Source organism: Curcuma longa, chromosome 15, assembly GCF_044706935.1.
Source record: "Curcuma longa cultivar G26 ecotype Majalengka, Jawa Barat chromosome 15, ITB_CL_G26_1.1, whole genome shotgun sequence".
Lineage (NCBI taxonomy): Eukaryota > Viridiplantae > Streptophyta > Magnoliopsida > Zingiberales > Zingiberaceae > Curcuma > Curcuma longa.
In genome coordinates this window covers 8,181,703-8,199,250 of record NC_133875.1, presented here as the reverse complement: position 1 = coordinate 8,199,250, position 17,548 = coordinate 8,181,703, and positions in this window count along the sequence as shown.

Sequence of the window (17,548 nt, the reverse complement as noted above, 5' to 3'; positions counted from 1 at the left end):
ATGACGAGGATTCTTTGCAATACCAACCATATTTAGAGGATCATTTCTTGATTACAATCTCATCTAGAAGCTCCAAAGCATCAAAAAAGCGTTGACTTGTGCAAAATGCAACCATTTAGATCAAGTTACAACATTAGGCTCAAACCCCCTTTACCATTTTCTTATGGTAGAAAAACATCAAAAGCAATAAAATTCTACCATATCCTGAAGCCAAAAGAAGGATATTTTGTGCCCAAAAGTTGGGAGGAAATCATTTATGCAGCTTTTGGAAGATAGTGCAGGCCTTGGAGATTTGCCCACGAGCAAAGTAAGCCCTCTCAACAGTAGGGTTGTAAACAAGTCAAGTTGAGTCAAGTTCTATGGTGTTCAAGGTAACCAAGGCAAGTCGAGCTTAAAATGAATCAAATTTTTGAAATGATTGTTCAAATTTAGTTTAGTTTCTTTTTTATGAGCTTGACTTTGGTTCAAGATTGGCTTGAGCTTGATTTGGTTAAATGTTATCGAACTCTCAATTCAAGTTTATTTGAAACTTTTACATTTTAAGTTTGTTTGATTAGTTATTGAGCTCAATAATACAACTTTATTTGTTTATTTTGAGACTTTTTTATTTAACATATTGATAAGAATTTTCTTGATGAATATGATTCATAAATATTTTTCATAAATATTATTTATTAACATTAACGAGTTGAACACGTGTGTTCAAGCTTGTTTGTTTAGTTTAATGAGTTGTTCAAGCTTATTTATTTAATTGATTTTGTGTATATTGAATAAATATAAATAAGTTTTTACCAAATCGAATACCAAATTTTATTCACGAACGTTCAATTCATTTACAATCCTATTCAAGAGTGTTAAAACTCATCAATGTCAAAAGATAGGTCAATGGTTGCTAATGCTCACTCCAAGGTGATGAGTGTTTGATCAAAAGACCATGATTTTGTGATATAGGAGAGAATACAACAAAGGACTTTTGGAGTGCAAATGGCCATTAGGGATAACAATTTCCTCTAAACTTGATGGAGGATCCGATATCCGACTTGAATAGAAGAGGGTAATGGAGGGATTTTTTAGGTAATCGGATATGAAGATTTTTAGATATAGATATGGAGGTGGGTCTAGTAAAATTACCCATATCCAATTTGAATATCCGATTAAATTTTATATATATATATATATATATATATATATATATATATATATATATATATATATATATATATATATATATATATCCGCGACTCCTCCGACGTTCGGAATTTGATATCCGTCGTCCGACCACCAACGGCCGCCGGACCGATGCGCGATCGTGCGCGCACCGATCGCAGCCGTCCATTGTGGCCGGAATCCGCGATTGGCCAGAAACGTGACAGAGCTCCTGTTGGACGTTCGTCGCTTTCGGCCGGAATCCGTCCGGAATCGCCCAACAGGCGTCCGACCACCGATTCGGCCGGACCAGACCCCGGAGACCGGCCGCACCGGCGGTCCGGCGGGTGCCGGACTCCGGCCCCGATTCGGCCGGAATCCGGCCGGATTCCGGCGAAATCGGCCACCAGCGCGTCTGTTTCTGGTCGGATTCGGCCGGAATTCCGGCCACAATCCGGCCGGAATCCGGTGCCGATGTGTGCACCGTCGAGTTGCGCTTCCAACGAGCCCGAAATTGAGGCCAACGGTGATCGGACGGCGACGAACGGCGGCGATGAACGAGGGGAGGTCGGGCGGTCGCGTACGGGTGTCGGGTTTTTATCATCGCGCGGGATCTCTCTCTCTCTCTCTCTCTATATATATATATATATATATATATATATATATATATATATATATATCCACTAATTATTTTAAAATAAATATGATCTTCTCTTTCTTACTTCTCCCCTCATAGTTTATAGATGTTTATTCTATTTTTGTTGAATTATATTGTTTTTGAATATGATGTTAATTTAATATACTTTTGCTGAATGATGATAGTTGGATAAAATGAATAAAATTATTATATAGAAGATATCCGATCCTTTGATGGGTATGGGGATGAGGATGTATATCCATCCTCTGATAGGTATGAGGATGAGGATAAAAGTTGAATACTTGATGAGGATGAATATAATAAATGAAGATAGGGACGGAGGATATGGATTCTGATTCAAACCTTGACCCATTGCCATATCTAATGGCCATCAACAAGAGGTCCTCACTACCTCACCTCCACCTTATCGATGACTATTTCCACCTTACTGTCAACAACTTGCATCACCTTCAACTTTCTTAGTGCCGACAACTTGCCTCCTCCACTCTATTAGGAGGAAGAGGAGAGGGTGTAGAAAACCATCATTAGTTTTGTTATAGAGAGGTTGCTATTACCATTGGAGAAATATTGTCACATATTCGACTAGGTTGCTATTACCATTGGAGAAATGTTGTCACATACTCAACTAGGTTTTTACTGCTACCACCTTGCTCAAAATCATCGCTCTTATGCTTAGAACAAACTATTGATGGTCAATAGTGTAGAAAATGTGACCCTAAGGAACAACTAAGAATGAATGTATAGGAATAATAATCTTATTAAATTATACTTGCAAATAAAATTTTAAATTACTTTTCCAATTAAATGTAAAAAATTCATGAATTCTTTAGGAATTATTTTTAACTATCAAATATATAAATATAAGGTTGTTGTGTGATCTAGAGGTCACTAGTTCGAATCTCAGAAATAACTTCTTATAAATAAGATAAGACTGCATATAATAGATCCTTCTCCGGAACATTATATATTGACGGAAGCTTCATACATCAGATTGTCCTTTATCAAACATATAAATGTCTATTACAATTTTTTTTTTTGCATATATAATCTATCACACATCCTCAATGTCTTGATGATTTCTTTCACCTTATAATCTTTATAATTACATTTTTTTTCTTGATCATCTATAGAGACTCAATTTACTTGGATGAGAAATTAAGTGATAGATAGTGGAGAACATGACTTTTAATTTTTTCCATCCTTGATATTATTTGATTAGAGACATATATTTAAGAGGGATGGAAAACCAAACGGATAAGAGTTCTCTCTTATTCGCTATTTTGGATCTGTCTAAATAATTAGAAACTAATTCACTACTCACCAAAATACCCACTCATGACTATAAAATAGTACTTGCTTGTAGTTCCTTATGAAACAACTCTCATCTATAAGTCTAAAACACTAGTTGCATTTTGAAATGCCAAATTCACAAGCATGAGTTGATCAAGCTAGAAGGCCATGTAATTTGGTAGACTAATTGATTTGGAAGGGTTTGTATATTTGGTCTGTGTAAATTTGTTAATCTAGATGAGCCGATCAGTTCAGACAAATTGGTTTATTTGGTCGGTCTAGGCTATGTCTATTTGGTCTGAGTGAATTGCTTGATTTAGATGACTTGGTGAGTTTGAACAAATTGGTTTATTTGATCAATCTAGGCTATTTGTTTGGTTTGAGTAAGCTGGTTGAACTTGAAGGATCAAGAAACGCCCTAGGTGTAGGGTAAATAGTGTTCACTCTATTCTCGTTCTTTTCTTTTCTATCAGATTAGTATAGCAGTAAAATATAAAAAAAAAAAAGAAAAGGCTAAAGAATTTACTTGGTTCATCCCCATGGTGCTACTTCAAAGCCTGTGTATTTGGCATGAGTCCACTATCTTTTTCTCTTTTTCAAAAATTTTTCAGAGACAGAAAAACCTCTAACATAATATAATTAAGTCCAAATCCAAGTATAAAAAGTGAGATGTGTTTAATATAAACTATACAAATGATCTTGTGTCGATGCGGTCTAGAAATCCTGCATGTTGCGTACTTCTCCTAACGCTTCCTCGATCACACAAGTAAAATCTCTGAGAGCTTTTTCGAGCACAGAATGAAGAGTATCGAGTGTAGTAAATTGTTCTAATCCTCTTTATTCGAGTATTCTTTTATAGGACTTTATCGGCCGACCAATCCTCTCTTTCGATCGATTGATAAAGATTGATCACGGTGAATCAACACTTGATTTTCTCTTTTTTGATTGACTGATTAGTTGGGTTTGGTTGACTGAACCACAGTGCCGTCCAAGTTCTCGTCTAGTTCATAATCGGATCAGATCAAATCCCTACACGATGCGCTTTTTCGGTAGAAGATCGATCATCAGGATTGGTTGATTGATCCTTCTGCGACTAGATCACGACTGATCCATAATATCAGTTGTCTGATTTTGATCTTTCCTTTCAAAGTCAGATCATATCTTGCTCGAACTTATCTTGACTTATCGGTCGATTTTGGCTGACTAGATGTAAAAATACGGGAAAAAAAATCTAATGGTTAACGGGTTTAAAAACCCGTTAACCCTTAGGAATCCAATAACCCTTCCCCCCCAATCGCGACTTATCCACTTCCGCCCGACTCTTCTCCTTCCGCCCGACGCCTCTTCTTCTTCCCCCACCTGCCGCGCCCTTTAATTCTTCCGATGGAAAACGCACGGCGCGTGCCTCCTTCTCTTCTTCATTTTTCCCTGCCGCGACCCATCTCCTAACCACTGTTGCGACCCCTCTTCTCTGTGCCCTAGCCGACGCCGCTCCGCCGCTGCCTTCAGCCACCTTTGCCGCTGAAAACCCTAGATTAGATGTCACGAGTAGGGTTGCAAATTGATTTTAAATATCGAAAACCCACGATAAATGCAAATAAATGAAGTATATGGGCCTCGAGTCGTATTTTTCCAAGGACTAGTAGAAACGATTTAAATCAAGCTTGGGTGTCGTTCTTTTGGGGTTTTCTAATATAAAGAGGGGGTTTTGGTGTTTTTGAATGAAATGCAAGTGCAAAACGTGAGGAAGTAAGGAAATGCAATGTAAACAAACACACCTAAATATCAATCCAACCTAAGCATGATGGGGTTTTTGGGGTTTTCGAAATGAAATGTAGATTCAAAATCCGTAAATAAAACAAACTACAAGTTGCTAAACTAAAACTAAAGTTATTGAATTAAAGCATGGACTAATCTATAATTGCAACAAACCTAACTGACATTTCATGATGCAAGGAAGAAAAGAACTTGGCACACAACAGTGAAGCAAAGAAATGAACCTTCCCAGTTAACTATTTCTGATTTTTCAAAGAATGTTTGGCACGCAAGAGTGAAGCAAAGAACTTAAGCTTGGCACAAAGCTAATACTAACCATTCTATCATTGTGCACTCACCCAATCAATAACTTGCATTCAAAATGTTTTAACGGATTAGAGTAACTGACACACAACAGTTCCAAGAGAATTTCAGATTTTCAGTATCAAAACCCAAATCCTATCGATACTCAAACCTTAACTGTATCAGCACTTCATTACCAAAAGAAAACCAAATCCTAACAATCAACTAACAACAGCTCACTGCATTCATTGAAAAACCGATCAAATGAGCAACCAAAATGGATTCTATCAGGTAATTTCATAAACAAATGCTCGGCTAAGCTGATATTTTCCAAATTGGGTTGGCACGGAATGTTTTGGCACAGAACAGTATGAAGAATAGAATGAAATCAGAATTGAGCAAAATCAGATTGCAAGAAGATCGAAAACTAAGCTACTTAAACTCTAACCGGTTTCAAATCCAAACACAAGTTAAACATTAACTAATTAAATGGAATTGACAAGGTTTAATCAGAAGATCGAATTTAGAATTAGGATTGAACAGAAATGCAGATTTTCAGAAATGCAGAAACTGTATGAAACTGTAAATGCAGAAATCAAAACGCATCCATCCCTTTCATCTCCATCGAATTCCTTTAGCTTGGTGTCAAACAAGGCATTTAATCTCTGTGAAGCTTGAAGATGGTGGTCGGGTGGCTTTGCTAGCTTCTGAAACCGTAAACAACCGAGGAAACCCTCACCCGGCGTGAACAGAGGACGGTGCTGGCACGTTTGAAATGGCAAAACCGAAATCCACTGCTTCGTCTAGCTCCGACGGTGCTTCTGTCAACGCAAGGGTGCCACGCGATCAAAGGAGAACCCCTCCAATGTCTTGCGGCTCCGAATTGCTCAACAGATGCTTGGAAACCAAAAAAAACAGGGGTGACGACAACTGGAAGAACCCCCTCCGTCGCAGCACGTCCGGTCGCCGGAAAATGCCCAATCAGCCGGCTTTAGCTTCTTCAGAGACCAAGGAGTACAATGGAGTTGATTTGGGAGGAATCGGGCTCGCCTACACGTACGTCGCGCGGCAGAACTTCCTTCTCGCGGGGACGATGAACAGTAGCGGCGGCACTGTTCATCGGGTATGATTTGGGTTTAAATACCGTCGATTAATCAACAGATCTGAGCCGTTGATCTTGAATCCAGCGGTGCATGCTTAATCTGGGGTTTAGGGCAGCTTAGGGCTTCCAAAAAATTCTGGGATTTTGATCGGGCTCGATCCGGATCATGTCCTTCATGTTGGCTTGATCAATTTGACAAATTTGACTTGATTTGACTGCGGTTGAGCTCGAGTCGGATCCGATTTAGCCCTAAAATCAACAAAAATCCATTTAATGCCAAAAAATCACCATTAAATCACAAAAATTATATCAAATCTCAAATTATGCAATATGGGACAAATATGGTTAAATTGATTCAATAAATGATCATTTTCATGTAAAAGCCCAAGAATAAATCGATTTAAAATTAATAAAATCCCAATTCATCAGCCGCCGCGCCTCTTCTCCCTTACGATGAACCCTAGTTGGTGAAGGGCTCCTCTCGCTCGATCCGGCCGCGTATTGTTTCGGCTTTGGCTGTGGGTTCCCGGAGAAACTCTTCCACAGAGATCCGGCGGTGGATTATGGCTCGGATCGATCTTGTCTGGTAAGGGGTTGAGTTTTTGGATTTTTGTAAGGATTTCCATTAGGTTCTGTGGAGTTTTGAGAACCCTTGGAATTTGTTTTGGTTAGGAGCAGATTGGCGGCGAATGTTGATCAGGAACTTGGCAGGACTTGATTTGTAATCGGGGAAGAAAAGGCTGAAGTCTAGGACGCGATTTTGAGGTAACAATCTCCTTTGGTTGGCAGTTCGAGAGCCAAGGATTTAGGAAAGGAATCAATTGGTTATTTGTAACCTTGCTTTCTGAGAATGGTCGGTCTGGTCTAGTCCTGCTCTTATGGCATGTCCATCGGATTATTTGGTTCCTTTACATGCATCTTTTTACAGAGTATAAGACAAGGGAAGAAATGTTAAAATATTGAGGAATATTAATGAGTAATGATACAACAAGCGAATTATGAGAGTAGCTAGTTTTTAAAGATGTAATATGTTGATTATGCAATTATAAGGATGTTTATTATTAGAGATGAACATCTAGTAGTGATGCAATTCATCATTTTAAAAGGAAAAGCATAAAAGCATGATTAAGCGGATTTCTCATTTGATTAGAATTTAATTTAGATTTTTCCAATTACTTTAGGTGAATAGTGCCGATGCATGTGTGGCTGTGTAAGCCAACCATTTGTTCACTTCAGATTAAATTAATTAGAGTCTAATTGCACTCGGTTAGATCCGATTGTAATTAAGGGAGTTGGGGAGTTGGTTAGTTTAATTGGATAAAACAACTAATATGAGATTTAATTACTGTTAATTTAATATAGTATTATATTAGTAAACGTTGTATTATTGTTTACTTTAATTACAGGACATTGATTTGGTATCGAACTTCTGGACGGAGGTTTTCTTTACGATCACTGACTACATTTAGAAGGCGGGTATTTTAACTGATATGTTTAGATTACTATCACTCGCAGTAAATTTTATGCCTTGCATGTGTTTATATTGATCACCGATCACTGCTTGATTTAGATAGTATGTTTTTGTTATCTATCATGCATTTGACTCGTTATTTCTGCTATGCATGTGATATTATAGTATGATGGTGCATATCATCTCTGCATTTTTACATGCTGGCCAGCATACTGTCCACTCGGTCACGCAGTAGCAGTGACGTCAGAGTGCACAGTGGTCACCACTCTACCCACGCGACCTCACCATTTGAGTGTGATGGATCTGACGGGCATAGTTCCCACGCGACCTCACATATGGATGATGGATCTGACGAGTATGATACAGTTCCCACGCGACCTCACCATTTGAGTGTGATGGATCTGACGGGCATAGTTCCCACGCGACCTCACATATGGGTGATGGATCAGACGGGCATCAGGGTGACCAGGACATGTCATTTCTACATGTGCATATTGCATGATTGCACTTGCATTTGGTTGTGTTTATTGTATTTGGTTATTGCATGCATATGTTTGATATGCGTACACAGGAGGCCTGATGCATTATGGTAGGTGATTCTGGTATGTACAGTTTCCCCAGTTCCAGTGTGTATTTCTTTATGTACATGCATGATTATTTACTAGTAGATAGTTTATTATACATATCTATTGAATACCCGCTGAGTTCTTTGAACTCATCCCGTTGATTTCATTCCTTTCAGGTTGATGTCAGTCTGGAGAGCCGCCCTGCTAGTCCCATGTCGAGATGACCTCGACACTTTTGGTTTTGTTATTATTATCAATACTTATGTTTCAGAGTTTGCTTTATATCATGTAGATTTTCGAATACTTCTTGTGGTTTTTGGTGTGCATGTGATATGTTACTAGTTTGGATCTTATTTCAGTTTTAGTACTTGTGATGTAGTTTTGTTATGTTTATGGATTGTAGCCGTGTAGGCTTATTTGTGGCCATGTAGACCTTTGTATATATATATGTATTCAGGGTAATTGTCAGCGTTACAAGGGGGATGCTGTCAAAATTTTCGGACAGCTATCTCCCGGGGCGTGACACTAGAAGTACCATTCGGTCAACTGAAAGTGGCATTCGATCAATCGAAAAGTCATATTTCTTGCAAATTGAATTAGCACAATAGATAGAAGTAGTAATGCAAAAGAATATTAGGAACACTGTACTTCAGTCTACCAAATACATTGGTCTGGTCGATTAAAAATCTTATTTCGGTCGTCCAAACCTATTAGTTACATTTGCTTAGAGTCCACTACTCTAAGATTTCTCACTATTTAGGAATATTCCTCTAGAATTTTTCCTCTTGCTAAGCATCCAATCATTCTTGACTTGTTTGAACTTTGCCTTTATAAGATATCCTGTCAGCATTGATCTGTCTGGACTTTTTCTTTGCTAGACATCTAGTCAACTTTGACATGCCTAAACTCTTATCTTTACTAGACATCCGATCAATCTTGAACTACTTGGACTTTTCTCTTACCAAGCAATTGATCAACCTTGATCTATTTAGAAATTTTCATTTGCTAATCATTCAATCAACCATGCCTGCCAAGCATTCGGTCCACATTGACCTACCTAGGCTTCTCACTAACTCATATCCCATTATCAATTATCCAGTTAACCTTGATTTGACTGTAGCGAACCAGGATGGAGAAAAGTGCAGTCGCGATTGGGTTGCGGTGTCAGGCAGAAAGGGAAGAAAAACCTGAGGAAAAGAAATCAGAGAAAAATTAAACTAGGTTCAGCCCTAGTCACTGTAGCGAACTGGTACTATAGCAAATAGATTCATTTTGGTTCAAAACTAAATTACTTGGTTCAATAACCAAACGACCTCCGATTTGACCCAAATTAATTTTGTTCATTTTGTCTTCACAAGACAAAACCCATCATTACTTCCATTTTGATAAAATATCTTCCATCATGAACCAAACCAAGTTGGTTCAATTTGATTTAAAACTGAATTGTTTGGTTCAATAACCAACACACCTCTGATTTGAACCAAACTAGTTTTGTTTATTTTATCTTCATAAGATGAAGTTCATTATTTTGCCTTTGTCTAGTCCAATCAGACTTTATTCTTCTTGATTTGAGAATTTGTAGTGCGTGTGACTCAATAGGTTCCAGATTATGTTGATCGTCTGTAATTAATCATTAATTATGGAACAATTATGAGTGACACCTAATAGTACATCATGATCTCCAATTGATCGAAAAAATTAACGATTGATTCCAGAATAATTTCTAAACCCTTCAGCAGTTATAATAAAACGTACTTCGTTTGTTTCACCGTCTTATACCCGCTTGATTCAGGACATGTTCTATATGTGTCAGTCCCCACTAGGCTGACTATGTCACACCTAGCCCAAGCTTACTTTCTTGTCTTGTGGATTCAAGGTACTTGTACATGTGTCTAAGAGTGTTGTACTCTTGACATGTGATGCTTTGGTCAAAGACTTTTAGTAACAATCCTAACAAGCGACCGTAGGGTATATATCTCCCTTTCAAGGAGCGATGAATTCTCTATGGGCTATCAAAATACCTTTAGACACTTCGATTTATACCCAATCATCCTGGGCCCACACATCCTCGGAGATGTTTTCTTAAGATGTCAAAGTATAAGCCTCCATGACCAACGTGACTTGAAAATCGCAAGTCAAAGGAAACTTGCACTTAAGCTGCACTGAGATCTTTATTGACATATGTATATAACCATATAAAGTCTCATGGCAAGTCACTCCAATAAACTAGTTACCTTTAATCAGCATCCACGTTTAACTCTTAACATCTAATGTCTCCAACCAGTGAGAACGGTTACTTGGTAAACCAAAGAGTTTAAAACGTGCTAGTCTCAACAGAATCGATAGCGTCATTGCTCATCAATTCCTCAACTAGGAATAATTTTAACATATTCATAATTGCACATGTAGAGATACTCACTAGTTGTGATCTAATCACAAATTCTCTCATGCTATGAATCGTATTGCGGGCATTCGGTAAATGAGTTTAAGATTCAATCAAACACATAGAGAATGTGCACTTAAATAGTGAATTGTTATTTATCTAATAAATAGTCACTACAAGAAAAACAGTCATAGACATCGGTTTTCCACCGGTGTCTATGAGAAAATAGACCGCTGTCTATGAAGGCGCTGTAAAAGGTCTGACATTTTAGACATCAATTTGTAATCGGTGTAGTATTAATTAACAACATCGGTTTTCGAATCGGTTATTTACCGATGTAGTATCACTTAACGACAACGCTTCCAAACCGATGTCATTGATGCTAAAACTGTTGTAATAACACTTAACGATAACGCTTCCAAATCGATGTCATTAAATCTAAAACTGTTGTAATAACACTTATTTTTTTATTGTTTGTAAATTATGATCGAGCAAGAGTGACATCAATCTAATTCCCAATAGTATAAAATTATCTTAATATTATAAATTCACCCAACAAATCACAAATAGCAAAGCACCGATATATTTAATCACCTCAATATTTACAAATAACCAAAAGTAACTAACACAAATATTCTTCTTACAATATATTACACATTCCCTCAGCGTTTTCATCCCCAGAAGGATCACCTTCAGCCCCATCGTCCTCTTCCTGGTCTTCGCCATCTTGTTCATCATCATCCTCTTTGTCCTCATCTGAATCACCATCATCCTTGTTCTCTGGCACAACTTCATTCTTGCTCTTTCGAAGTAGCCTAGCTTCAAAGAAACGAAACTAAGATTATTCGCTGGTACCATATCATTGAAGTGTGACTACAACCAAGAAATAATGAACAGGAAAGTCAGTAAATTATGTAAAATATCAATAAAAATACTTAAAATGTTCACTTGGACTATGCTTGCTGAGTTTTATCACAGATCTATCCATGTATTCATACAACCACAGACAAGTATGACTACAGCAGTACAGAAGAAATGAGGTGCAACCTGCATTCATAGAGAAAAACATACTCTAATGATGATGTATCAATACCTAAACAAAATAACTACTGATATTAAGACTTCCTCTTGACCAGCAACAAATCTTGCCAGTAAATCCACATAATGAACAGAGAAACATTAATGAGAATAATGACTAACCTACTGCAATATAAAATATGAGCTAATAATTACAAGTACCTACAGCTTACTGTGTCTGAAAAACAAACCATACATGTTATTTCAAGGTTTTAATGAAAGGCATTTCATAGTGCATTAATGACCTGATGGTAACTTGGATTTTGAGTTATTCAAATCTGCCTGTTTTGACCGGAGCTTTTGCATATCCTTTTCCACTTGTTGCATATCCTTCCCTTAATGATGGAACATGCCCTAGAAAATTTCAAGCATTGTTAATAGAGGTTACAGAAAATTTCAAGCATTGTTTAAAAAATGCAAAGGTTTTACCCTTTTGGATGGTTAGTTAGCGCATCAGTTAGCAAGGTAACTTTAACAATGGAACCACACTTTGTAAAATGAGAGAATAGTGCTTCCCTTGATGCATGCTGCAAAATGTACCTGCATCAGAAGCATCAGATACATGAAGATAGCATTTTTCCTATGACCTTGTGTACACCAGCAATACGCTCTGCGGCTTCCTGCCAGCGCTTCGAGGCGATAAGAAAAAAATCGATGAAATGTTCGATGTTGGAAGGATCAAACAAGAGGTACCGGCGGAAGACGCGTAGGGAGGTATCCACGGGAACACCGAGGAGGGAGACAAGGGTGAGATAGGGCTCCCAGATGCGATCGTGCTGGGTGACAGGGAGGGAGCGTAAGGCACGATCGAACGTCCGACGAGCGCGGGTGAGGAGCCGCTGCTCCGAGAGAGGTGAGGTACATGAGCCAGATGCGGGGCATCTTGTGCATCGTCACAAGGGCCCGCTCAAATGTGTTGTTGAGAAGGTCGAATGCCGGGTTGTTGATGGGGCGGTCGCGTACTGCTTCGAGGCGCTCGTGGAGGTACGCATGCCACAGTTTGTAGCTTCTAAGTAAGGCCTTGAGCGCGCGTTCGTAGATGACGGCACAACCCCGGAAGGGCGAGGTGGCGCGAGCGATGAGGTAGCGCCACCACAGCTTCAGACCGAAGGGGTTGCGGAGGATCTCCTCCTCGTAGGGCAGATCTTCCTCTCCGGGGTACAGATATGGCGAAATCCCAGTTTGAGAAGCCACCGCCACGACCATCGATGCTTGGATGGAGTTTCCGATGTGGGCGGGCGTCGATATGAAAGAAACCTAAAAGCCTAGAACGCAGAGTGATAAAGGAAGGGATGATAGCAGGAGTGGGAAGCGCAAGTCGGGGTTAGGGCATCCACAATAGGGGGTATTTGGGGAGATATTTGGAGAAATATCTTCACCCTCCGAATATCCCCGGATATTTGACGGAGTATTTGAAATCACCGGATTAAGAGTTATACCCGGTGATTTCAAATACTTTATTATAATATATATATATATATATATATATATATTTAATTAAAAATAAATAAAAATGAATTAAAAGTAAAAAAACAAAAAAAGACCAGTGGTGGTCGATCACATGATCGACCACCATGGTAGTGGTCGACCACCAGATTTATTTTTTAAAATGAGAATGTGACGTGGACATGAGACCCACAAATATTTGATTGAAATATTTCCGAGCATTGTGGATGCCCTTATAAAAATACTTGGGGGAGAGAGGGAAAGAAAAAAGCAAAAATATACAACGGTTTTAAAACCGTTGTTGTAGCTTCCAAAACTGTTGTTGTTGTCCCACATAGACAACAGTTTTCAAACCGTTGTCGTAGTCTTCAAAAACCGTTGTTATAGTCCCAAAATAGCGGACATAGACAACGGTTTTAAAACCGTTGTTGTAGCCTCCAAAAACCGTTGTCGTAGTCTCCAGTCAACCTCCCAAAGACATCGATTTTTGTTAAAACCGTTGTAAAAAAGTAAAAGACATCGATTTTGGCATAAAACCGATGTCTTTTCAGTGTTGTTAAAATCCGATTTTCTTGTAGTGAGTATAATCGTAAGACGATTACTTATGACACCTCTTAAATATAACATAACCTTGATCATATCTCATTAAACATATTGTCAAATAAATATCAAAACTTTAGAGGTCGATTATACCAATAATTTTTTCCTTTTTATGTTTAATAATATATTTAAGTTAGACTAATTACATAACCTGACTTTTTAGGTCTTATGTCAAAATTGAAAGAAATAGGATTTCTAACTATTCTTCTCCTCCTTTAACATACATAAAAAAGAATACTAATTACTTGTTGACTCCTTAAATCCTAAGGACTTCCTCTATTTTGCACCAATAGTGTTTATTAAGTAATCCTTGGTAAAAAAGACATCTTCCTTACTTTCTTGAAAGACCATTTCAAGATTATCTCTTAATTTTCAAAATATCTTTTTCTTTTGAAAACTAGAGATCCATTTGAACAAATTATAATATTATAATTATAATATTATAATTTAAAACTAGACAGATCAACTTGTCGATCAAATTATAATATTATAATTTTTTTATTTCTAATAAACCTCGACACAATTTTGAGATAGTGGACATTTTTTGAAAATTTTCATGACAAATTACATCGAGCTTATAATGTTGTAGTTGACACCTCAAATTATGCATTTCCTGTTTAGTGAAGTCCTTAGGATAATACTACTTAGGAAGAGTACAAATCTTATCAATGTTGAACCATTTAAAATTATCTTTTGGATCCAAAGCAGAACTAAATATAAGAAGTTCTATTGTCTCATCATTGAATCTAGAATTTAACTCTTCCAACTGAAAATCTATTACAACATTAAATATATCATAATAAAAGTGATGCTCAACTGTGATGGTATCCTTTTGCTGGCATGAACGATTAAGATGCTTATAACAAACACTCATCTCCAAAATATCAACATCCAATCTTGTGCAAAATGATTTGACATATAAAAGAAGAATATCAAAACCATCATTTCTCAATGTTAGGAGAAGTGTTTTAGTTGTAAAGACTAAATCCATTGCATTTATGATATCAAGAGATTTTTGTTGCAAGACACGACAAAGTAAATCTGTGATCCCCATAATTTTATGCATCAAATGTAAATAAAAATGAAATCAAAAGACTTCATCACTATTAAGGAACCACCAGCTTCCCCATGATGGGAAAGTCATACATCCCAACACCCCACACATCGAAGTAGAGGAACCATCAGTGATAGTGCTTTCAAGCACATTAATAGTTGCATCATAAATATCTGTTAAGTCGTAAATAGAATCAAAATGGGAGCTCCAACGAGTAGTTCCTGCTCGATGCAAAGCACCAATCTGATTAGCTCCTCGCTCAGTCTCACGCTCACTGGCAACAATAGAACATGCAATTTCATTAACTTAAGAAAATTGTAACTCGATATTGCGTTTGGAAGAATATGTAGCAAGATTAACAATAGTTGTCATATTCGAAAGAAAAGTCATATAGAAATCTCCTTTTCAGCAGCTGCAACTAATGCTAATTAGAGTCGGTGGGCAAAGTAATGCACATAATATGCATAGGGATAGTCTTTAAGAAATAAAGCTTGCAATTTATTAAAAGCACCACACATGTTGCTAGCACCATCGTACCTTTAACCTCGCATATTATGAATTTTTATATTATATCTAGTGAGGGCATCACATATTTCTTTCTTAAGTGTTGTAGTTGTGGTGTCATGAACAAGCCCAATTTAGAAAAAACGCTCTCGTAAGAAACCATATACATCAACAAATCTCATAATTATAGCCATCTGTTCTTTATTAGATACATCCTTCGCTTCATCCACCAAAATACAAAATTTAGAACCTCCAATTTCATCATAGATTTCATTTCTGACTCTGTTATCAATAATATGTAAGATTTCTTTTTGAACTTCTAGTGACGTATATTTATGTATTTTTCAAAGCTTTCTCTAAGATAATATCACCAATACTAGCATTCCATTTTCCCAAAAGTTTAGTATCTCAATGAAATTACCATGATTTTGGGAATATGAAGATTCATCATAATCTCTTAATCCACATGCTTGCAAACTAACCCAACGGACACTCTCAATTGTTGCTGCAAGTCTTAATCGATTTTTTTAATCTATTTAGAAAATTCTCGATTCATAACTTTATCTATATGTTGAGTTATATTCATCACATCAAAAATAGATTTTACATATTTATTATGCACCGAGTAGAACTTTCCATGTGAGATAAAAAGGTACACTTGGCTCCATCATTAACGCGTTTTCAACTTTTAAACTCTTCAACTGTAAATACAGATTGTTGTGCTTCACTTGATTCAAAAAGATAGCATGGAAAATAAAATATTACATCCTTTGAAGGAGAGTACTCTAATCATGAAAATTTTTTAAACCATTTATATTGAAATTGACGATATTGCTTTCCAGATTCAGACCATGGATACTCCTGTAATTTAGGTTGATAAGGCCACATTTTGATATAAGCTCGTCTAATTTCATTACGATAATTAATAGGAGGTCATCACATTAAAATACACAATCCAAAATTTCATTCAAGTGAAGTTTCATCAAATTCAACTCTTTGAGATTTAGAGGGAGGTTTGAACTCCTCATTAGGAATAGATGTATTAGTCTCAGTTCTCTCGGATGATAAACGATTATCAATTCTTGGCTTAAAGAATGATAGAATATTATTTTCTCTTTTTCTCTCTTAATTTGACATTAAAATAATTTAACACAAACAAATTTTGATATGATCAGGTTAGAATCTTATAAATATTAAAGAATGATTTCTAATATAAATTTCACTTTCGCCTATATAGATTCAACAACAACAATAGTAGCTAAAATTCAACATTATTTATTGAATTAAAAAAACTAAAAATATTTATAATTGTGTTCTTCAATATTCCACATAAGAACGATTTAAATTAGCAAAATTTTAAAAGAATGGAAAACAATTAAGAAATTAGCTAGTTTAAATTTTACGTAAGAACAATATTAGTAAAAAATAATTAAAAATATGTTGCCCCCTTTCAAAGCATAACAGTGTATTAAAAATTAAAGCTTGGCAATATGTCTTGTAAAAAATCTTCGATTAACTCCAATAATGCATTAAAACTTTGATTAGATATGCATTTTAATCATATTAGGTAGTTAAGTATGCATTTCAACTGTGATAAGAAAAGAAAGAATTCAATCCATAATTAATCTTGAGATCAAAGCAAAATCATGTAGAAAATTAAAATGAAGATAGCAGTTACTTACACTTACAATAGTTGCAGAGCACTAGAAATTACAAAGCAATTATAGAAGAGAAAAAAAGTGATCGACAGAACAATCATAATTCACATGAGCAATCACAAAATCGGCAGAACAATCACAGAAGGAGTTGACTTGAGAGATGATGTGCAACAATCACGGAGCAATCGATTACCACAGTTGTGATTCACAATCATTGAAGAGAAATCCAATTATTGATAAATTATAGACGGATACAATGAAATATATTTTATACTGCATAAAAGGTAATATCAATATATCATACATACAAGTAGAAATAATTTTTCAAGACATGTAAATAGGAAATGATGAAAGGTCAGATGGTGAAAGGATGTCATTAAATTTTTGTAAGACATGCATACAATAACAATTTTAATTTTTTATAATAGTTTATCTATCATAAAAAGATACATATATCTCTGCAAGCAAATATATATCTCTCAATAGTATTGAAAGAATCAATAGTCACGTCAATTGCAGTCGCTTATAATAGTCG